Raw genomic sequence first — 24169 nt, 5'->3', positions numbered from 1 at the left:
CCCTACACCAATGGAAGGTGTTTTTACCTAGCCAAGGTAGAACATGAACATATATTCTAGCATTCTAAGTGAATTCACTTTGCTTGATCCTATGGGGCAATCATTGTTTATGGAACTTGGGATAATCATGGAAATATCAACGCTACACCCTTTGTTGGGTCATGAGGCTATCCATCTCGTTAAGACCATAGTGAACCATACCTCCCTTGTTTGGTAAAGTATCACTCCCTCACATGAGGACCTTAGTGAACCCTACCTTCCCTATTTGGAAATTTTCACCCCCTCTTCTACAACTTCACGCGGTGCTAAGATAATTTCCCTTTATTGAAAAGTATTTATTACATTAATTTATAAAAATGTAGGCTTAGAATATTCATTATTCATATGTTTAAACCATATGCAATCACCTATTTAGTTTTCGAGTAATCTATGGAACACCTCTCAATGTTCCTCCATTAACTAGATAGTCATTTATGTGTGTGAGTGTCTCCATAGATATGAGCAGACCTTTTACATAACATATAATGTCACACATGTTCAAATATCAAAGCATGAATCTATAGGGATAACTATATGAGCAATCCTTTCATATACCTACTAAGACATTATGCACATTCATGCTTCATCATATCATGTACATCATATTCATAATATGTTAATCTGTTCATTCTTAATGTACTTAGAAACCAAACCTAGGAACTATCCTATCTATATATACATGTGCAGTATATAGAGAAGGTCTCATACCTTTGCCATGCTAGTACACCTATCAAGTCATCCTAGTAAGGGAGTACAAATCATACTTTATTAAACATCACCTTAATATAAAGTATTAGACACTACTTAATATAAGCACTACCTTTCATTAATACACAATAACCTATACTACCAGTAACATGCATGTGAAGTGAGTGTGTGTGTATATTGGTATCCATGAGAACCTACTGGCCATCAACAAGCACATTGAGGCAGACACCCTCTTATACCATAACACTCTTTGAAGAATAGATGACCAAACACATAATAGCATAGAAGACAATCATCTTCATTTAACACTTAAGACTCCAAACTTGTACTATTTATGTGTTCACGTAGGGGTACATAGGTAAGAGATTATTAACTCTTTTAAAACATCAATGGAAGTACCTATACTTTACCCTAACATAGATATACACATGATCAAACAATATCCACATCACCTAATTCACAACTAGAATAGGAAAGTAGGCATAAGATTCTCATAGTATCATCATAAGCACAAATTCATAAGATAATAAATTTGACTCTAAGTCCATGGTCAACACATATATAATAAAAATAAAGTACCCATCTTGTGTAGTAGCTCGTGACAGTCAACCAGAAAATCATAAGAATACTCCGATTAAGCACCCTTGAAGACTGGAGGTTTCAATTTCAGGAACTTACTGAAAAGTTCATGCTGATCACTTGTCATTATAGGCCCAGTAGTCAGACGTGGAAACGTGCCTATTTCCAATGGAACATCCATGCGGGGAGCCATAGTAGCCACATGTTGTACCTCCGGAGCCTGAGGTGCTGGTGCAGAAAACACTTGGGGTGTCTGGCCCTGATCAGATAACCCGCTAAGATAAGCCAGAACGTGATTGATCATCTCTAGGGTAGGTTGGGGTGGCATTTCCTCATTTTGCACTTGTTCAGTCACCCCATCCTCCTTCTCTCTTATCACTTCCTCAGTCGGTGAAGGAGTCACCGCCCTAGTACCAGATGGGCTCGGTGCTCGTCCTCTTCGTCTAGAGGACGTCCTCCTACGACCTCTACCACGACCCCTTGCCGCTGTTCTCCCTCGAGCCACAGCCCCAGTGGCTGGCTCAGTTGTTTCTTGTCTGTCCGGTGTTGGTGTTGGCGTAGTCATTGCTCTAGTTCTAACCATCTGCGAAAGAGAGTGAAGATGGTCAGATACCGATTCCTATTGCCTAGATACCAATTGGACTCAAGTAGTAGCACGAAAGAAAGAATGAAGGAGTAAAATTTTCCTAAAGTCTTATAGCCTATCAAAGAAAAGTAAAGGTGTCCCCCTACCGTTCCTTAAGACTCTACAAGACCTGTTCTTGTGTGAAGAGACCAACGAACCTAATGCTCTGATACCAAGTTTGTCACGACCCAAATCCGGGCCGCGACTGGCACCCACACTTACCCTCCTATGCGAGCGAACAAACCAATATAATCCTTAACATTTCAATATAATATAAACAGAAAGTTATGCGGAAGACTTAAACTCATTAATAAAATCAATAACTATTATTATTCAACATTTACTATTCCCAAAACCTGGAAGTCATCATCACAAGAACATCTACTTTAAACTACTAATTCTAAGAGTTTCCAAGAAGCAAAAAAAAGCATAAGAAGCTAGTCCATGCCGGAAGTTCAAGGAATCAAGACATGAAGGAGAAGATCCAGTCCAAGCTAGAAGCGTTAGCTCACCCTGAAGATCCGGTGTGACGAAGACTCGCTTGAGTTACTGTTGAGTCGAAGATGACGACACGTTTGCTGCACTCCACAAATAACAAGAAGAAAAACATAAAAGTAGGGGTCAGTACAAAACACGGGTACTGAGTAGATATCATCGGCCAACTCAAAATAGGGAACAGTATATATCAAATATTATCGTAAATCAACTATAAAACTCAACATGTAGCAATAACAAGTAATATAATCATCAATAAGTACCATCAAGTTCATTCATGAGCGCTCAAGCCTCAACACCACACTCGTTTGGGAATTAAGTATATTAAGTTGAGTATATTATCATCTTTCAAGATTCATTATCTTTCCTCCTCTTGTATCGGTACGTGACACTCCGATCCCCTACTACTATGTGTCGGTACGTGACACTCCGATCCCCTAATTCTATGTGTCGGAACGTGACACTCCGATCCCCTAATTCTATATGTCGGAACGTGACCCTCCGATCCCCTACATATGTCGGAACGTGACACTCCGATCCCCTACATGTGTCGGTACGTGACACTCCGATCCCCTAATTCTATGTGTCTGAACGTGACACTCCGATCCACTAATACTATGTGTCGGAACGTGACACTCCGATCCACTAATATCATTCTGTAAATCATCAAGCCTTCTCTATACCAAGGCATCATCAAAACCATTACTTTAATTCATCAAGACTTCTTCTATACCAAGGCATCATCATTAATAATGTATATTAAAGTTTGTTTTCAAGATTTGGGATTCAATATTCTCATCATGCTTATCTTATCACAATCACATAATCACATTCATGCAAACATACCATTAAGCATATAGTAGGGTTTACAATACTACCAATACATATCATTCACTATTAAGACTTTACTTATGAAAGCATGAAAACCATAACCTTCCTCCACCGAAGAATTGAAATCAAGCAAGTTAATCCTCAAAGCTTGGTGTTTTCCTCTTCTTCTCGATCGTTTCTCTCTCCCCCTTCTTGTTCTTTCTATTTTCTTATTCAAACCCTCTTTCTTTTACCCTAATTAGTATACAATTAAGAATAAAAGATGGCAATAATACCCCACTAATTAACTTAGGGTTACCTCTTTTAACCCCCAAGAATTTGAGTTATTAATATAAACCCACAAAATCTATAATTAAGGAAAGAATAGTCCAAAAACGTCCCTTAAAACGTGTAAGGAAATCCGATTCTGCCTGGGATTTGCCCAACCTAGGACGGGCCATCGTGCCTGCGATGGTCTGTCCTGCAGGTCGTCGCAGAGTTCAGAGACCCAAATTTCCACCAAGGGTCTGTGACGGTCCGTCACACCTGTGACGGTCCGTCCTGCCATTCTGTCACAAGGTTCAGAGAGTCGATTCTTAGTACCCAATTTCAGATTTTCTAAGTGTTTTGAAACGAGACCCTGTGATGGTCCGTCGTGCCTTTGACGGTCCGTCGTGGGGTCCGTCACTTCTGCCAGTTTTTCCAGAATTGAAGTCTTTTGCTCAAAACGACTAAACAGGTCGTTACACTACGGTAAGTAGAGCCTCTCTAATCTCCCCATTAGCTGTAATCAAGGTAACCACCGGAACCTCATTCACTTGTTCCACATTACGAACTTTTTCATCTTTTGGGGGAATGTCAGCAGTATAAGGAACTTGGACACAATTTAGAACTTGCTCAACATGGAAAGGAACTCTCTCATTCTATCTTCCTTCTTCAACCCTTCAAACGGTCATCCTTCTAGTAGTGATCTTCCTAAAAACAGAAGGCAAACATTCAGATGGACACTCATAACTTTTTACTCTACAACATGACATTGGTGTATAAAAGAAAGGAAACATTATCGTACTATAACCTCTGGCCCATAGATGTGTCGTGACTCACACTGATGGCAAGACACTAATAGACTACTTCATAAGCTGATGCTCTATTACCTACTTCGTCATGATATGATAGTACCCTCTAGAATTTAGGGTATTCTCGAAATGCAACATTGCGTACTCAACCTCTTTGAGGTCTTGTACAAGACCTTTCATAATGTTCAATGCATACATATATGAAAAGTAGTGTGGAATAAAACTGTTCACACAATATAATAATACGTCATAATATCTCATATATAGAAAAACATTGTCAAAGGCTATGTCTCGAAGTTGTCATCTTATAAATACGAATGTATTGGGACACGTCCAATACTTCATCATAAATTAAGATAGCTAAGTCTATTTATTACAATACATTCAATTAGGAAAAGTATACATCAAGATATCATCGAATCTAGTGAGGACATACCAACAATTTTCTTGAACGAACACTAATCAAAGATTCCACTTCGGTACTCCTCTCAAATACCATCTACACCTTTAGAGATAGGGAAAAAGTACGGAATTAGTGCAAACACTTGTACTAAGTATTTCATAATGCATAAAATCATCATAAAAAAACTTTTATGTAAAACATGCTTTATAAATTAAAATATCATAGTATAAGCATAAGAACAAAATTTAACACCTTAGAAACATATAAGATATCACATAAGCATTTTTTCAAATATTGAAGAATGTTACAGTGAACTATGTCATTTTAAAATGAACTAAGTTCAACTTCATAGTGACCTATTTTAGCTTGTAACCTCACCCCAAATATTATACTAAGACTCAGTTAAGTGAGACGAAGAGAGACCGCCCATGCATCCTCTCTAACAACACCTAAATGATCCTTAAGACTACATACGATAAGATCATTCTCACTTTATTACTTAAACTCCCTACCTAGATTTACTCTACGATTCGCCCAAGTAAGACATGAAGAGACCACCCATACACCCTCTTAAGGCCTACATAAGGAATCCTCAAAGCTACTCTACATAAGTACTTTTTCATTAACATTCCTTTACTAAAGTCCTTATATTAATTAATTCATTTTGAATAGAATCATCACTTATGGACATTCACATAATGGTCTTTATGAAAATCTAGGGCACTCACACACTAACATCATCAAAGCCTGATAGTGTAATGTCTAGAAAGCATCCCATTCCACTACCAAAATTTCATTTTACTTAGGGTTAGGGTAAGGATTTAGTGTTTTTTTAGGTTTTAAGGTTTGAGGTTAAGGATTTTAGTTGCAATATCGATGGTTTATTGTTTAATATTGGGTTTTTGGTATTTTGGGATTGGGGTTTAAGGTTTAGGATTTATGGTTAGGGTTAGGGTTATGGATCGAATTATGGTTTAAGTTTAGGTTTTTGTAAGGTTTAAGGTTTTGTGGTTTAGGATTTCCGGTTTAAGATCTATAGCTTAGTGTTTAATGTTTGGGTTTTACATTTTTGTCTAGGGGTTTTAGGTTTATGATTTAGTGTTTGGGTGAGGATTAAGGTTAAGGTTAGCAATAATGTTAGGGTTAGGGTTAGGTTCTTTTTAGGTTTTAGTGTTTGGGTTTTAGGACATTAGGTCTTGTATCTACTATTTAGTTTTTAATGTTTGGGTATTGGTATTTTGGGCTTGTGGTTTAGGGTTTGGGGTTTATGGGTTTAATGGTGAGGATTCGGGTTAGGCATAGGGAAGGTTTAGTCTATATATAGGTTTTAGGGCTTTGGGTTAAGGATTTGAGGTTTAATATCTATGGTTTAATGTTTAATCTTTGAGATATTGTATTTTTGGCTTGGGGTTTTATTTAAGGTTTATTATTAGGGTTTATGTATTTTTTAGGTTTGGGGTTTAGAATTTAGGGTTTAATATCTATTGTTAATTGTTTAATATTTGGGTTTTGGTATTTTATACTTGGGGTTTAGCAATAAAGTTAGAGTCAATGTTGGGTTAGCGTTAGGTTTAGGATCTTTTTTGGTTTTAGGGTTTGGGGCTAAGGATTTGAGTTGTATTATTTGTGGTTTAGATTTAAATGTTAGGGTTTCTATATTTTGGGATTTGTGTTTAGGGTTTAGAGTTTAGGGTTAGGGCTTGGGTTGAGGTTAGGGTTTAGTTTTTTGTAAGGTTTTACGTTTTGAAGTTTTGGATTTGAGGTTTAAAATCAATTTTTTAGTGTTTAATGTTTGACTTTAGGTATTTTTGACTTGTGGTTTTGTGTTTATGGTTTAGGTTTGAGTTAACGTTAAGATAGGGGTTACGGTTAGGGTTAGGATTAGGGTTAGAGTTAGGGTTAGGGGTTAGGGTTCTGGGTTTGAGGTCTATTATCTACTTCTTCATGTTTAATGTTTGGGTTTTGGTAATTTTTTGTTGGGGTTTGGGTTTTTTTTAATTTTGTATTAAGGTTTAGGTTTAGGGTTTAGGGTTAAGGTTAGGGTTAGTGTTAGGTTTGGGGTTTATTATTTCTTAAGGTTTTAACGTTTGGGGTTTAAGATTTGGGGTTTAATATATATGATTTAGTATTTAATGTTTGGGATTTTGTACTTTCAGCTTGGGGTTTTGGATTAGGGTTAGGGTTAATGTTAAGGTTAGGGTAAGGGTTAAATTTTTTTTTTAGGGTTTAGGGTTTGAGGTTAAGAATTTGAGTTTTATATCTATTGTTTAGTTTTTTATGTTAGGGGTTTGGTATATTGGGCTTTGGGTTTAGGGATTAATTTAGGGTATAGAGTTTTTTAAGGTGTTAGGTTTTGGGATTTAGGACTTTTAGGTTAAAATCTATGGTTAAGTGTTTAATATTTTTGGTATGTATTTTGGGCTTGGGGTTTTGGGTTTATAAAATGAATGTTAGGGTTATGGTTAAGGTTTGGGTTAGGGTTTAGTATTGAGTTTTTTATTTTTTATTTTTTAGGGTTTAGGATTTAGGATTGTAGGTAATATTTATGGTTTAGTGTGTAATGTTTGGTTTTTTGTATTTTGGACTTGGGGTTTTATAACACCTCTAAAATGATTTAGGTGAAACTAGAGCCTAACACGTGTGTCAAAATGTTATAAAGTCTTTAAATGTATTATAGTTATGTCTAAAGTAAGTGACTAAAGTTTTGTGAACTTTGCAGCTCAAACATCTAAGAACGTCCATGAAGTTCGAAAGATTTACCTTTAAAAATGCTTGTAGGAGTGGTCCTTAACATGTGTTCGAGTGTATTGGGTTGGAAACTTCTAGGTGAAACTCCCTAAGGACCTAGAAAATATTCATTGAGGAGGACATAACTTCTAGCCAAAAGCTGTCAAAACCAGTCAAACCAACGAGGGGCAATCGACACCTAGTAGGTCAGTCGACACCCCATCGTTTGGTTCATAAGTTGACACTTCATCTAGTGAGATTAAATCCCATTTGACAAGACTCTATCCCGTATCATGGACTTGCAGGACATTCCTTTAATGGGTCGATGAGGCATAAATTTATGGCTGTCGTTTAATACCCAGCAGTTTTCTACAGCGTCTCGGTCAAGGCTATAGACATTTGGGTCATTCATCTAGCTTTCATAAAATGTGTTGGACGAATTATTAAGGGTAGTTTTGGTAGTTTTGAGTGGGTTTATAAATCTTAGTAACTTAGATGAATTAAATATTTCAAAATTAAAACTTGAAACCCCCAAAGAGTTCTCTAAAATATGACTAAAGATTAAAGGGAGTTTGGATCTTCGAGGGTAATTTCTCCAACAAATCTTCTCAATTTTTGCATATTATCATCAATTAAGGTACGTCTTTCATCCTTAAATAAATTTTCTTCAAGGACCCAATCTTCAAAGTGGTTTTTTGAAACACTTCTCAAAAGATGAAATTTTAAATTGTAATCTAGCTATGGGTTCTTGCATAAAATTTTTTAAATCAATGTATTATGGTTGAATTTATGTTCAATTGATCATTTTAGAATAAATCTCCATGAACCCATGCAAATCATGAAATCCTAGTTTTGACTATTTTATGGTTGATTTGATCATGTGTCTACTCTATTGAATTCTTGTGTGGTTTTGTTAGCACTATTAAACTATTAAATAATCATGCGAGCATTGTAAGTAGGTTTTCCTAATTTCATAAATAAATATTGTATTATCTTTTATGCATTTTATATTGTGATTATTTCATTGAATTGGTGACTATGGCTATTCATAAGAGCCTTTGAATATTGAGTTGGTTGAATTGGCTAGGGATTGGAGTTATGAGGTTGTATTGGTGGTATGTTGACCTAAACTTCTCCAATTTATGTAGTATAGGTATATAACTATGATGATTATTTGCATGGTCCACCTCACGTGGCAGTGTTTATGTGTTTTACTTGTGAATAATGTGGCCTCATCGGCATTACTTTATGAATTTTGAAACAATGTGGCCTCATCGGCATTATTTTATGAATGATGGATTTATAATGTTATATCTTGAATATATGAGTATTTTAAAGGTCTTGATGACTTATGTGTATATAAAAGTGAAAACATGTGTTCTTCTGTTTGATGATATGTGTCTCTAGTAGGCTAGAGTGATGTCATTATGTATATTACTTGATGCTGAAGTTGGATGATTCTTGATGGATTATATGATACTTGTGATAACTTAGATTTATGATACCATAGTTGTGAATAGGAAGACCTATAGTTGACATTGGTTGTTCCTAGGATCTTCTTGAATGATATACTATATGTGATATAGTAAAGTATGTGTGTGTACGTTGTGTTGGTAGACTTGTGTACCCTACTCGATACATGTAAAATGTGAATATGGATTCTTGACTTAGTATGCTACAGATCCTTAGTGTTGTATGTGTGATTGACATGTGACCTTGAACATAGTAAGGAAGGTCCTTTATGTGGAACCTTCAACCTAGATGCAAAGTTATGATATCCTTGAAGTTGAAAATCGTAATGGTATCCTTGTCGTATGAATGGTAGACTGAGGGTTGTTTGTCTTTTCTTTTCACTTCTATTCAAGTTTTAGAGATAGAAAGTCATATTAGCATGTTGCATGTTACATTTTTTTAGGATTCTTGTTGAAACATCATTTCATTGATTTCTTGCATTGTGAACCTTATGAATTTATAATTATGTTGTAAAATAAATTGATATGGTTCTGTGTCTCATATTGTCATGCTTTCATCATAAATTACATAAGAGTTGAATTTTTGACAAATTTGACCATGTTTGCCTATAAACTTGGTAGTTCACTGTGAAGTTTTTGCAAAAATCTCTAAATCGTTCTTTTATTGAAAATGGTTATAACGTGTATAGAATTGATGCATATGAGAAAAGTAATGTGTTGGAAAGGAGTTCCTTCTATTTGAAATGAAAAATGTGAGTCTTATTGCATAATGAGTCATAGATTAATTTGTATCTTCTTATTGTTTTTTGAGTCTATTGGTTATGTGAAATTGGTGTTCCTCCTATATATGAATTTTTTATTATATGGTATGATTATGTGCTGCTCGTCTTAAGTTTCTTACCTCTTCAATTCTGCCTAAAATAAGCAAGTGTCATTTGAGGATGAATTTGTCCAAGTGAGGGAGAATGTAACACCTCTTAAATGACATAGGTGAAACTAAATCCTAACAATTGTGTCATGAGGTTCTAAAGTGTTAAAATGTTTTATAATGATGTTTATTATGTAACGCCCTATATTCTACGTGAACTAGTTTTTTTTGTATATGTTGCTTAAAAAATTCATTGTGGTATAGTTATGGACTCAGTTTAGTATGCGACTGGTGACAATAAAATATGTTTGAAATTGTAATACCCCATGCCTTCCAACACATATACGAATAATTGAACTTTAAAAAAAAAATCAATCTCCGAATAGTAAGAGGTGGTATTTGATATAAAAGTCAAGGTGGTCAAGTGTGTATTTAGTGCTACAGTCTTGTAAAGAATTTAAGATGGGGAAATGGTGTAAAGTAATTGAGGTGCTTGTGGGACTAGACTATGCTAGTAGGTGACAAATAGGTGATGCATAAACATAGAATTAGTGGACTGCATTTTAAGTAAAAAAAAGGCAATTAGGTGATGCACCTACTTAGAAATAGTGGACTGCATTTTAAGTTAAAAGGAGCAAGTAGGTGATGCACCTACTTAGAGTTGGTGGACTGAATTTTAAGTTAAAAGGAGCAAGTAGGTGATGCACCTACTTAGTATTATTGGGCTTAATTATAAGGGAGCAACAGTAGGTTATGCACCTACTTAGAATAAGTGGACTGAATTTCAGCGAAAAGTAGCTGATGCAACTACTTAAAAACATGTTGCAGAAACTAAGAAAATGATGCACCTTATTGCCTAAAAGTAAAGGACCATATTATTTCCCAATTTATTAAAGGGAAAATGTCCGAAATTGCCTCTAAAGCATCAAGCTTATCATATCTTCTTCATATTACTTATTGTCACGAAATTACTCCCAAGGGAAAGCCATTGAACATAAATATTCTGTTCTACAGCTTTACCTCTAGAATATGAAGTAAACAGGTGTTATAAAAGAACAAGCTAGTAAAACATCTCCCATATTAAGGAATTTAAGTGAATAATCTGATTTATCATCAAGATAAGTTATAAAGGACAACCTACACCTTAAAGAATCCAAATCCTTGTAATTGAGGTTTCTGTCTAGCAAGATAAATAATCAGAAAGGAAACTGGTTAACTCATTGTGATATCCATTCTTGTGCAGCAGGGTATGTAACACTATTTGATTTCCTATTTCTTTAGCATGAATACAACACTTTTAAGCTTTCTATGTGCTCTTGATAGTGACTGATCTATAAATTAAGTCTGTACTCCCTAGAGAATTAAAGTAAGCACTCTACTATGAGTTTGTTAATAAATGTGTATTTTTGCTCTACCAAGTGATAGCATGCAAGGTTTAAACTTGTTTCGCTTTCAAAGTATCCGTGGCATGTATTTCCCTTATATAAGTCAAAGAGGTTCTAGATTAAACATGGTACATATGTTTATAGGATGGAGAGACGATCTACCCATATCTTGCAAACTTGCTTTAATGGTCTATTCCATCATATAATTTCATATTTTCACATGATCAACTGTTCCCTTTATTTGTTATTACTCCCATTGTGTTAGACTATTATGTTGCCTCACAAGATGACTACTTGCTCTATTGTACAGTTATATGTATGTACATGCTTGGAATATGTTTCCGTCCTTAGGTTGAATTGTACACATTCTTCCTTGGTTCCACATTCATGTATACTTTGTCTTTGATATTATTATGTGAGTATGTTGATATCAAATACAGTTCAAATCTCTTGGCTGAACGTTATATGTCTTCACTTTATATGTGTTTCAATTAGAGATGTCAAAAATGTGTACAGAGTCATAGAAGAAGTATTATGTTGGTGTCACATTTGCTTCCCACGTCATTATAATTATCGTTAGTCCATATTCGTATGTCTTCTAGTACGGATTCATAGTTCCGAATTTCAAAAATGATTATTACCGCCAATACATCAATCCCAAATGAGGTATTATCAATAAAAAACAATCTCAAAAGAGTTATTACTATCCAATGTACATATTCTCAAAAGAGTTATGAACATCAAATCAACAATCTCAAAGATTAAAAAAAACAAAGTGAAGAAATTTGTGTAATTATGGGTGGTGGCCAAGGGGCAAAGCGTAGAATGGGTCGATCGCGATAGGTATAGAAGTGTGGCAGATCATGGGTGAATGCCTAGAATGGGCCGATCCCTATTGGTTTGTAAGGGTGGAAGCTCAGGGGCAAAAGCCTAGCATGGGCCGATCCAAATTTATGGAATATATCATATGGCTTACAAAAGTTATAACTCACATAAAAGTAAACAAAAGCATGTAACATACACAATTCAATAAGTATAAGCAAAGGAAGTCTCTAATCCTTATCTATTGGTTTTTCGTTTCACATGAGATGCCATGTCACATATCATTTATTATGCCTTACATATTCAGTACATCCTTTCGTATTGACGTCCCTTATTGGAGCACTGCATTTCATTGTGCACGTACAAGTATTCAAATGTAGATCTCCCCAATAGAAGCACATGATACTCCGTTGTTGTTGGTGAACTACATGTTTATTCGGGGCTTTGTAGAGTCTTTACTATGCATATTTTCAAAGCATCAATTCCATAGAGGCTTTGTAGACATTGTAAAGCTATCATATGAATTCATAGTTTCACTTTTCACATGTATTTGTTCACCTATTAAACATGTGTTGTGTATGATGATTTTCATGAGTCATCTGCATAATAGTTTACTTTCTCATCATCAGTTAGTTGAAAAACATGTATTCATAGGATACATGTCCATCTTACCTAGGGTTGGGGTGTCACATATTGGCAGTATCTAATGTTCGGTAATGTTTGGAGGTCAAACATCAAACAACGTTCATAATGTTCGAAAGGTTTTCCTTGAAACGCGCATGTGTTCATTAGGTTTTTGGTAAAGTTTTAGGTGTCTGTTCTGGTTAAATTGATGTGAGAGGTCCTTTATATGTGTACTTGTGCATTTCGATTGGAAAAGTCTGTTAAAAGTTCCCCAAAGACGAACTAAATGTCCTTGAGGAGGACCCAACTTCTAGCTTAAAGCTGTCAAAACCAGCCCAACCAACAAGGGGCAATCGATGTCGAGTAGGTTAGTCGACGCCCCGTCATTTTAGGCGTAGGTTGACACTTACTCTAGGGATATTAAGCACCCATTTTGATAGCATCTGAACCAAACAACAAAACAGCAGGATGGTCTGTTCGTGGGTCGATGAGGCATCCAGCTACAGTTTGTAGTGAAGACTGAATAGGGCGGGCTGGATAACCTCCTGAACTCTGACCTCTAGAGTAAGAACCATTAAACTCACCTCCTTTACGAAACCTCTTAGATGTCGATGCCATGGTGAAGTCGTCTCGCTTTACTCCTTCAACTTATATAACGAAATCTACCACCTTCTGAAAGGATTTTGCTGCAGCAGCTACCTATAAGGCTGAAATTCGTAAATCTAACCTCAAACCTTTCACGAAATGGCGAATCCGCTTTTGTGGACTAAAGCAAAGATGGGTGGCATACCTAGATAATGCACGAAACTTAGCCTCATACGCAATAACTGACATCCTGCCTTTCTCTAGTCTCAGGAACTCATCTCTCCTCCTATCCCTCAAAGTCCGAGGTATATACATCTATATGAACAAACTAGAGAATGATGCCCAAGTCATAGGTGGTGCTTGTGCTGGTTGACACTCAAAAAACGATCGCCACCACATTTTTGCGTTCCCCTAAAATTGATAGGTCACAAACTCGACGCCAAATCGTTCTACTATGCCCATCTTGTGTAGCAGCTCATCACAATCAACCAGAAAATCATAGGCATCCTCAGATGCAGTACCCTTGAAGACTGGAGGTTTTAATTTCAAGAACATACTGAAAAGTTCATGCTGATCACTTGTCATTATAGGCCCTGTAGTCCACCGAGGAAACGTGCCTATTTCCAACGAGGCATCCATGCGAGGAGCCACAACAGCTGCATGTTTTACTCCCGGAACCTAAGGCATTAGTGAAGAAAACACTGGAGGTGTCTCGCCCTGATCAGATAACCCACTGAGATAAGCAAGAACCTGATTAATCATCTCAGGGGTAGGTTGCGGTGGTAATTCCTCATTCTGCATTTGCTCATTCTCCCCTTCCTCCCCCACTCTTACTACTTCCTCAGTCGGTGGAGGAGACACCGCCCTAGTACTAGATGGGCCAGGTGTTTGTCCTCTTTTTCTAGAGGACGTCCTCCTGCGACATCTACCACGGCCTCTTGCCACTGCCCCTCTTCGGGCTACAGCCTCATTGGGTAGTTCAGACGCATCTTGTCTTGCCGGTGTTGCTGTTGGCGCATTCGTTGCTCTAGTTCTAACCATATGCGAAGTAGAGTGAAGATGGACAGATACCAATTTGTATCACCGAGATACCGATTGGATCCAAGTAATAGCACGAAAGAAGGAAAGAATGGAATTTTCCTAAAGTCTTATAGCCTCTCAAAGAAAAGTAAAGGTGTCCCTCTACTATTTCTCAAGACTCTACTAGACTCGTTCTTGTATGATGACACCAACGAACCTAATGCTCTGATACCAAATTTTTCATGACCCAAAACGAGCCGTGAGTGGAACCCACACTTATCCTACTATGTGAGCGAAACTAACCCATCTAAACCCCAACATTTAAAACATAATAAACAGAAAATAATGCGGAAGACTTAAAACTCAATAACGAAATCAATTAATAACTTCTAAAATTCAATACTTATCATTCCCCAAAATCTGGAAGTCATCATCACAAGAACAATCTATCCTCAAATTACTAAATCTAAGAATGTCTAGGAAGCTAAAACAAATACAAGAGATAGTCCATGTCCAAACTTCAAGGACATCAAGACATGAATGAGAGAGAATCCAGTCCGAGCTAGGAACAATAGCTCACCCTGAAATCTGACGTTGTGAAGATTGGCTAGAGTTGCGGTTTAGTTGAAGACAACGGTACGTTTGCTGTACTCCACAAATAAACAAGAGAAAACATACAAGTAGGGGTCAGTACAAGCACAAGTACTGAGTAGATATCATCGGCCAACTCAAAATAGAACGCAATTTATATCAGATAATAACATAAATCAACCATAACACTTAACAGGTTACAACAACAAGTACCATAACCATTGGCAACAACACCAAGTACACCTATGAGAATTCAGGCCTCCACACCATACTCATTTGGAAAAAAAGGTTCTTTAAGTTAGAGTATATTAAGATAATTCAAGATTCATTCTCTTTATTCTTCTTGTGTCGGAGCATGACACTCCGATCCCCTAATACTACGTGTCAGTTCGTGACACCCGATCCCCTAATACTTTGTGTCGGTTCGTGACACCCGATCCCCTAATACTATGTGTCGGTTCGTTACACCTGATCCCCTAATACTATGTGTCGGTTCATGACACCCGATCCCCTAATACTATGTGTTGGTTCGTGACACCGATCCCTTAATACTATGTGTCGTTCGTCACAATCGATCAACTAATAATATGTGTCGGTTCGTGACACCCGATCCCCTAATACTATGTGTCAGTTCGTGACACCCGATTCCCTAATACTATGTGTCGATTCGTGACACCCGATCCACTAACCTCATTCTTTTAGTTCATCAAGCCTTCTTTTATACCAAGGCATCATCATTAACAAAGAGTTTTTAAGGTTTAAGATTCAACAGCCTCATCATGCTAATTCATCACAATACATAATCATATCATGCAAGCATACAATTAAGCATATATAAGACTTTACAATATTACCCAATACATATCATTCGCTATTAAGAGTTTACTAGGAATAGCATAAAAACCATAGCCTACCTCCATCGAAGAATTGTGATCAAGCAATCTACTTTGTCAATGCCATGCTTTCCTCTTCCTTCTTCTCTTTCTCTCTCTCGTTTCGTTCTCCCCTCTTCTCTCTGTCCTTTCTATCTTTTCCTTATTCAAACTCTTTTTCTTTTACCCTAATTACCATATAATTAAGTAAAGGTAACCCACTAATTAATTAAAGGTTATCTCCTTTAACCCCCAAGTAATTGAATTATTAACATTAATCCACTAATCTTATAATTATAAGAAGGAATAGTCCAAAACGCCCCTTAAAACTTTTAAATGAAATCCGACCGAGTCAGGGTTATGCAGTCTGTGACAGGCCGTCGTGCCTGCGATGGTCCGTCCTGCTGAGTCGTCACAAAGTTAAGAGACTCAATTTCTCTAAAAGGTCTGTGACGGTCTGTCGTGGCCATGATGTTCCGTCCTTCCATGTCATCACGAAGTTCAGAGAGTTGTTCTCAGTATCCAAATTTTTTTGATTCTAAGTGTTTTGGAACGACACACCCTCGACGGTCCGTCGTGCCCATGACGGTCCGTCGTGGGATCCGTCGACCCAGACAATTATTACAAGAAATAAACTCTTCTGCTTAAAATGACTAACAGGTCGTTACTATAGATACCAATTTACCCATCGTTCGTCCTCGAGCGATCACAAGAAGAAAAACAAGGGCGAAAAGGAGTACCTCAATCTGTAAACAGGTGTGGGTATTTTTCTTGCATATCAGCCTCCTTCTCCCAAGTGGACTCTTCAACTAGTCGATTCTTCCATTGAACTTTGACAGATGCAATCTCCCTTGACCTCAACTTGCGGACTTCCCTATCTAAGATAGCAACAGGCTCCTTCTCATAAGACAAATTCTCATCAAGAATAGCTGAATCCCAACGAATGATGTAGTTTCCATCCCCATGCTATCTTTTCAACATAGACACATGAAATACCGGGTGCACTCCTGTCTGTCCTGGGGGTAAGTCTAATTCATAAGCTACCTCCCCCACACGCTTCAGAACTTCAAATGGACCAATGTACCTCGGACTAAGCTTACCTCGCTTACCGAACCGCATCCCCCCTTTTGATGTGTGAAACCTTCAGCAAAACTTGTTCACCCTCCATAAACTCCAAGTCTCTAACCTTTCAATCTGTATACTCTTTCTGCCTACTTTGAGCCGCTAAAAGCTTTTCTTTGATGCATTTCAGTTTATCTAACGATTCCCTCAGAAGGTCAGTACCCCAAGGTCTAACCTCAAATGCATCAACCCATCCAATGGGAGACCTACATCTTCTCCCAGACAATTATTACCAGATAATAAACTCTTCTGCTCAAAACGACTAACAGGTCGTTACAGTTTAGCATTTGAGGTTTAAAATCTACAGTTTAATATTTAGTAATTGGGTTTTGGTATTGTAGGATTAGTCTTTATGGTTTATGCTTTTGGGTTAGGTTTAGGGTTAAGGTTATGGTTAGGGTTTTGTTTTTTTAAGTTTTTTTGGTTTAGGGATTAGGATTTGAGGTTTAATATCAATGATTAATGTTTAATGTTTGGATTTTGGTATTTTGTTCTTTGGGTTTAAGGTTGATGGTAGGATTAACTTTAGGGTTATGGTTAATCTTAGGTTTAGGATTGGGTTTAAGATGTATTTTGGGACTTAAGGTTTGGGGTTAAGGATTTAAGTTTCAATATTTATGATTTATTTTTTAATGCTAGGGGTTTTCTATTTTGGGCTTTTTGTTTAAGGTTAGGGTTACGGTTTAGGGTTTTTTTAGGTTCTAGGATTTGGGGTTTAGGATTTTTTGTTTAAAATATATGGCTTAGTGTTTCATGTTTGGGTTTTGGTAGTTCGGGCTTTGGGTTTCATGCAAATGATTAAGGGTTAGGGTTAGAGATAGGGTAAGGGTTAAATTTCGATAGGTTTAAGCTTTGTGTTTTGCTTTTTTTATGTTTTAACGTTTGTTGTTTAGTGTTAGAGTTGTAAAATTTATGGTTAGGGTTAAGGTTTATTTTGTTGGACATTTTTTTGAACTTATGGTTTAGGGTTTAGGTTTTGGGTTAGGGTTAGGGTTTTTATGAGGGTTAGCGTGTAGGTTTTTTTTAGGTTTTATCGTTCAGGATTTAGGATTTGAGGCTAAAAAACTATGGTTTAGTATTTCATGTTTGGGTTTTTATATTTTTGGCATAGTGCTTAGGATTTATTGTTTAGGGAAATGGCTTGGATTAGGGTTAGGACTTTGCTTTTTTTTTTGTAGGTTTTTTGGTGTAGGGTTAGACTTAAGGATTAATTTGGGGCTAGGGTTCGTGTGAACGATAGGGTAAGGGTTAGGATTTAGGATTTTTTTAGGTTTAAGGTTTTAGGTTTTAGGATTTTTTGTTTAAAATCTATGGTTTAGCGTTTAGTGTTTGGTTTTTGCTATTTTGGCCTTGGTGTTTAGATTTAATGTTTTAGGGTTAGGGTTACTAGTCTTAGGTTTAGGGTTTTGTTTTTTCGATTTTAGTATTTGTGGTTTAGGATTTGAGGTTCAAAATATATTGTTTAGGTTTTAAATTTAGGGTTTTCATATTTGGGTCCTCACATTTTTGTTGGACTTAGGGTATAGGGTATAGGGTATATGGTTTAGGACTATCGATAGGGTTTGGATTAGTGTTAGAGTGTATGTCTTTTTTTAGTTTTTTTTAATTTAGGGTATAGCATTTGAGGTTTAAAATCTATGGTTGAGTATTTAATGTTTGGGTTTTTGTATTTTTGCCTTAGGTTATAGTTAGGGTTAGGTTTTTTTAGTTATGTATGGTTTAATGTTTAATGTTTGGGTATTATATTTTAAACTAAGGGGTTTTTTTATAATTATGGTTTACGGTTTAGGGTTTAGGGTTTTGGCGAGCGTTATGATTAGGGTTAGGGTTACAATTAATGTTAGGGTTCAGATTGATGTTTATGTTGTTTTTTAGGTTTTAGGGCTACGGGTTAAGGATTTTAGTTATAATATATGTGGTTTAGTATTTAATGTTAGTTGTTTTAGTATTTTGGGTTTTAGGTTTAGGGTTTACGGTTTAGGTTTAGGGTTAGGGTTAAGGAGAGGACTAGAGTTAGGTTCGTGTTAGGGTTAAGGTTATGGTTAGGGATTAGTTTTTTTTCTTTTTTTTGTAGAAACAGAGCTTTGTTCAGTGAGTATGTAATGAGAAATTACAATATCTAGAGCTTACAAACAGCTACAGAGATACCAAAACACAGAAATTGTAGAAATTTACACTAGTTCTATATCTTATTCACCTAACAACTAATCTAACCACCAAACTCGTAAAGAGTCCTTCCCTGTCTCTTGAGGGCATAAACAATATCCATTGTAGTAACAATCTTCCTCGTAGTATGCTCATTGTAGGTTACAAAATCATGCATCACTTTATCCAAATATATATTCAACACTCCATGGTTCTCCTAATATATTAGACCAGAGATACGCTTCACACCACCACTACAAGCAAGCCTTCGAACAGCTGGCTTAGTAATACCCTAAATGTTGTCGCTTCGAACCTTTTTGTTCCTTTTGGCTCCTCCCTTTCCCAATCCCTTGCATCCTTTTCAACAATAAAACATTTTCAAAAAGAAATTTGAATAAGATAATGTTTCTAGGGTTTTGAAATTGGGTGAGTTTAGCTTTTTAGTTTTGGGGTTTAGGATTTTATATTTGTGGCTTTCAATTTTAGAGTAAATGGTTTAGGGTTGGGTTAAAGTTAATGTTTGGGTTTTTTTTAGGTATTAGGGTTTGTGGTTTAGTATATGAGGTTTAAAATCTATGGTTTAGTATTTAATGTTATAGTTTTCGTATTTTGAACATAGATTTTTGTTTAAGGTATATTGTTTAGGGTTAGGGTTAGGGTTAAGATTACTGTTAAGGTGTAGATTTTTTTTTCAGTTTTATTATTAAGGGTAAAGCATTTGATGTTTAAAATCTACAGTTTAATATTTAATATTTGGGTTTTGGTATTGTGGGATTAGTTTTTATGGTTTATGGTTTTGGGTTAGGTTTAGGGTTAAGGTTAGTGTTATAGTTTTTGTTTTTTTTAGGTTTTTTGATTTAGGGATTCGAATTTCAGGTTTAATATCAATGATTAATGTATAATGTTTGGATTTTGGTATTTTGTGCTTTGGGGTTAAGGTTGATGTTAGGATTAAGTTTATGGTTATGGTTAATGTTAGGTTTTGGGTTTGGGGGTTAAGGATTTATGTTTAAATATTTATGCTTTTTTTAAATGATATGTTTTTTCTATTTTGGGATTTTTGTTTAGGGTTAGGGTTAGGGTTTAGGGTTTTTTTAAGTTCTAGGTTTCGGGTTATAGGATTTTTGGTTTAAAATCAATGGCTTAGTGTTTCATGTTTGGGTTTTGGTATTTCGGGCTTGGGGTTTCATGCAAATGATTTGGTTAGGTTTGGTTAGGGTTAGGGTTTGTGTTTAGTTTTTTTCTTAGGTTTTTGAGGTTTATTGTTTATTGTTTGAGTTGTAAAATCTATGGTAAGGGTTTAGGTTTATTTTGTTGGACGCTTTTATTTACTTATGGTTTTGGGTTTAAGGTTTTAGGTTAGGGTTAGGGTTTTTATTAGGGTTAGGGTTTAGGTTTTTTTTTAGGTTTTACGGTTCATGATTTAGGATTTGATGCTAAAAATCTATGGTTTGATATTTCATGTTTGGGTTTTTGTATATTGGGCATAGTGCTTCGGGTTTATGGTTTAGGGTAATGGTTTGGATTAGGGTTAGGACTTTGGTTTTTTGTTTTTTGAGGTTATTGGTTTTAGGGTTTAGGATTTGAGGTTTAATATCAATTGTTTAGTTTTTAATGTTTTGGTTGTGGTATTTTGGGCTTGGGGTTTAAGGTTTATGGTAGTGTTAAGGTTAGGGATTAGGTTGTTTTTTAGATTTGAGGGCTGTGGTTCAGGGATTTGAGTTTTAATATATATTGTTTAGTGTTTAATTTAATGGTTTTGGTATTTTGGGATTTTGTGTTTCGATTTAGTTTTTCGGGTTAATGGTTTAGGGTTAGAGTTGGTTTAGGGTTATGGTTTAGGTTTTTTTTAGGTTTTAGGGTTTGTGGGTTAAAATCTATGGTTTTGTGTTTAGCGTTTTGGTTTTTGTATTTATACTTAGGGTTTTCTTTTTCCATTTTTTGGGACTGAGGGTTTAGAATTTATGTCATAAGTTTAGGGTTAGGGATAGTATTGGGGATAGAATGTAGGTTTTTTAGGTTTTATAGTTTAGGGTTTAGAATTTAACGTTTAAAATCTATGGTTTAGTATTTAATGTGTCGATTTTTGTATTTTGGGCTTAGGGTTTTAGTTTATGCTTTAAGGTCAGGGTTAAGGTTAAGGTTAGGGTTAGGGTTAGGGTTATGATTTGGTTTTTTTTTACGATTGTAGGTTTAGGATTTTTAACTTAAGGTTTAATATCAATTGGTTTGGTTTTAATATTTGAGTTTTTGTATTTTGTGCTTGGGGTTTAGGGTTAATGTTAGGGTTACTGTTAGGTTAATGTAAGGGTTTAGTTTTTTTTAGGTTTTAGTGTTTGAGGTAAGAATTTGAGGTTTAATATCACGGTTTAGTTCTTAATGTTATGATTTTGTTTAGGGTTTAAGGTTTAGGGTTTAATTATAGGGTTAAGGGTAGGGTTAGGGTTTTTTCGATTTTAGGTTTTATGGTTTAGGATTTTTCATTTAAAATCTATGGTTTAGTGTTTTATGTTTTAGTTTTGGCATGTTGGGATTTGGTTTAGGGTTAGGGTAAGTGTTAAGATTAGGGTTAGGGTTTAAGTTTAAGTTAGGGTTAGGGTTAGGGTTTAGGTTTTTTTACGTTTTAGGGTTTCTTGTTTAGGATTTGAGGTTTAAAATCTGTGGTTTGGTGTTTAATATTTGGGTTTAATATGTTGTATTTAGTTTTTTTAGACTTAGGCTTTAGAGTTTAGGATTTAGAGTTATGGTTAGGTGTAGGATTAGGTCTAGGATGTAGGTTTTTTTTAATGTTTTCTGTTTCACGGTTTAGCATTTGAGGTTTAAAATCTATAATTTTGTATTTACTGTTAGGTTTTTGGAATTTTAAGATTGTTGTTTGTTGAATTACCCTTGGAGGGGTAAGGACTGAGCAACACCCCCAGGCATTATCATTAATAACAAAAGGAAAATACAAGGAGGGGGGAATAAACCTAACCTCCAATCCTACGATGGTTTAGAGTCAACTCCTCCCCTTCCAATAGAAGATGAAACAAAAATGTAAGAACCTAAGGAGAGGACTCCTATCATTACATAGTAACTACGAAGCATAAATAAGACAGACTCTCCCTTTATATAATCCAAAGGAAGGAAGACTAATACTAACCTATTCAAAGTAGCTATAATTTTAAACTATAGCTAAGTTGAAAAGATGAACTAATCTCAAGGAGGCTCAAAAATCTTCTCTGTCTTCTTCGTTCTAAAATTAGGAATCTCCAATAAGTCAAGTTGATAATAGGCCCTTTCTTCTTTAGGTAGTTGATGGCTGTTGAAGTATACCTGAGGAGTGGCAGTGTTGTGACTATGTTTTGATAATGCATATGCTACACAACTTTCTTCTCTAAATACATGAATGCATTTCAAATTATCGGCTTGTGTGATAAGATGTTGCAAACTTCCAAGTTGAGTGATGATACTCCATTGTGGGGCTACTTTTGGTAAGATCCAATGAACCACTAATTGAGAATCAAGTTCCAGAAGAAGATTCCTATAGCCAAGCTCAAATGTCCTAGTCAAACAAAATATGGCAGCTTAATTTTCAGATTTGTTGTTTGTTCCCTCTCCAAGGGGTGTTATGAAGAACATTACCATCTTACGTTCTTTGTCCCTCAGAATACCTCCAGCCCCAAGTTTGCCTTGGTTTGTGAATGCACTTCCATTAGTATTTATCATAATCCATTCATCTTGTGGTTTAATACATGTTACCATGTTCACTGTGGTTTCGTGAATGCACCTTTCACAATTTTGGAGTAAATATGTCCACTTTGCAGGACATTGGAGATGTGGAAATGCACTGTTTAGCATTTTAAAGATGTCTTTGTAGACTGCATACTTCACCTTGCTGATGTTGGTTGTTTTACCTCCATACATGCAGGCACACCTGTTCTTCCACAAGTTCCCGCATATGAAAATTTGAGCAAGCTGTAGCAGGAGTTTGTGGGCTGTATTTTTGGACTTGACTAACAACCATTGCTTGTAGCAGCTGCTGGAGTCAAGAGTTGTCCAGCTATAGACCTGCACTGCATGCAAAATAATTCCAAACCTTGGATGCAAATTGTCCTGAATTGAATGTTTGTTCTATGATGTCCATACATGTTCTTTTAAGACCACAAAAACAATGTGATAGATCAATGACAATGTTAGTCAATCTTTCATTAGTAGGGAGTTTACCAATTAGTGTTCTCCATAAAAGAAAAAAAGATTTAAAGGGAATGTTTTTATGCCATATCATTGAATTGAAGTGATTCTTAGCTCTTTTGTTCATGATTTCCTCCCATGTTAAAGAACAACTAAAGCAACCATGGTTGTTGAGATTCCTAACAGCTTTGTCAGGCAGATGATGCTGTGCAGAATCTCTACAGCCAAAATATTGGAGAATTGACTGGACGGGGCTTGGTCTATTAGTTTACTCAAACTCTTGTTCCCATCTTCCACAATTCATCCACTGTTGAGTTCTTAAATCTGTTGCTATTGGTGGTGTGATAAGCTAGTGGCCCAATGCCAAGCAAATTGTCCCAATAAAAGGAACAATTCCCAGCATGAAGTTTCCAATGCATGTGCTGCTCAACATGATGTCTATTCATTAACATATGTTTCTAAGTCAACGCTCTAGTATCCCATTTTTTGCTTACAGTGTTTGATCTCTAACAATATTTTACTCTCCAAAAATCTCCCCACAAAGTTTGTTTTGGTCTGAAGATCCACCACTGCTTTAATTTGATGCATTTGCAAATATATTGTAAGTTTCTCATTCCTATCCCCATTTAACATAGGAATATCATAGATTTTGCCATTAAGCCCAGTGAATACCTCTTTCTATGACTCTCCCATCCCTACAAAAAGTCATCTATAAGCCCTTGGATTTGCCTGAGTACTGTGGCTTGAGGTGTAATTTCAAATTGAAGGTGGATAGGGAGAGCATCGGGAAAATATTTTGTATGAATTGCCTTGCCTCCATAGCTTAATTGTTTGGTTTGCCAACCTGTATTCCTCCAAAAAACCTTGTTAATAAGATTAGAGAAATATATATTCCTATGCGTTCCAACCAATGAAGGGCAGCCTAGGTAATTAAAAGGACCCTTTTTTTATTTGAAACGTGTCAGTCTCTTAATTCTATCTCTTGTGCTATTCAAAGCATTAGAGTGTAGCATAGAGTGGATTTTGTC

General features: G+C 36.0%; 1 pseudogene; it reads right to left on the bottom strand.

Moving 5' to 3' along the window:
* Positions 1-9581: 9581 nt before the first annotated feature.
* Positions 9582-22712, bottom strand: LOC138338434 (histone H4-like; annotated as a pseudogene).
* Between the last annotated feature and the right edge of the window lie 1457 nt (positions 22713-24169).

The sequence above is a fragment of the Solanum lycopersicum genome, chromosome 9 (assembly GCF_036512215.1).
Source record: "Solanum lycopersicum chromosome 9, SLM_r2.1".
NCBI classification, from domain to species: Eukaryota; Viridiplantae; Streptophyta; class Magnoliopsida; order Solanales; family Solanaceae; genus Solanum; species Solanum lycopersicum.
Note: the sequence above shows the minus strand (reverse complement) of the source record. Positions and strands in the feature narration are given on the sequence as shown.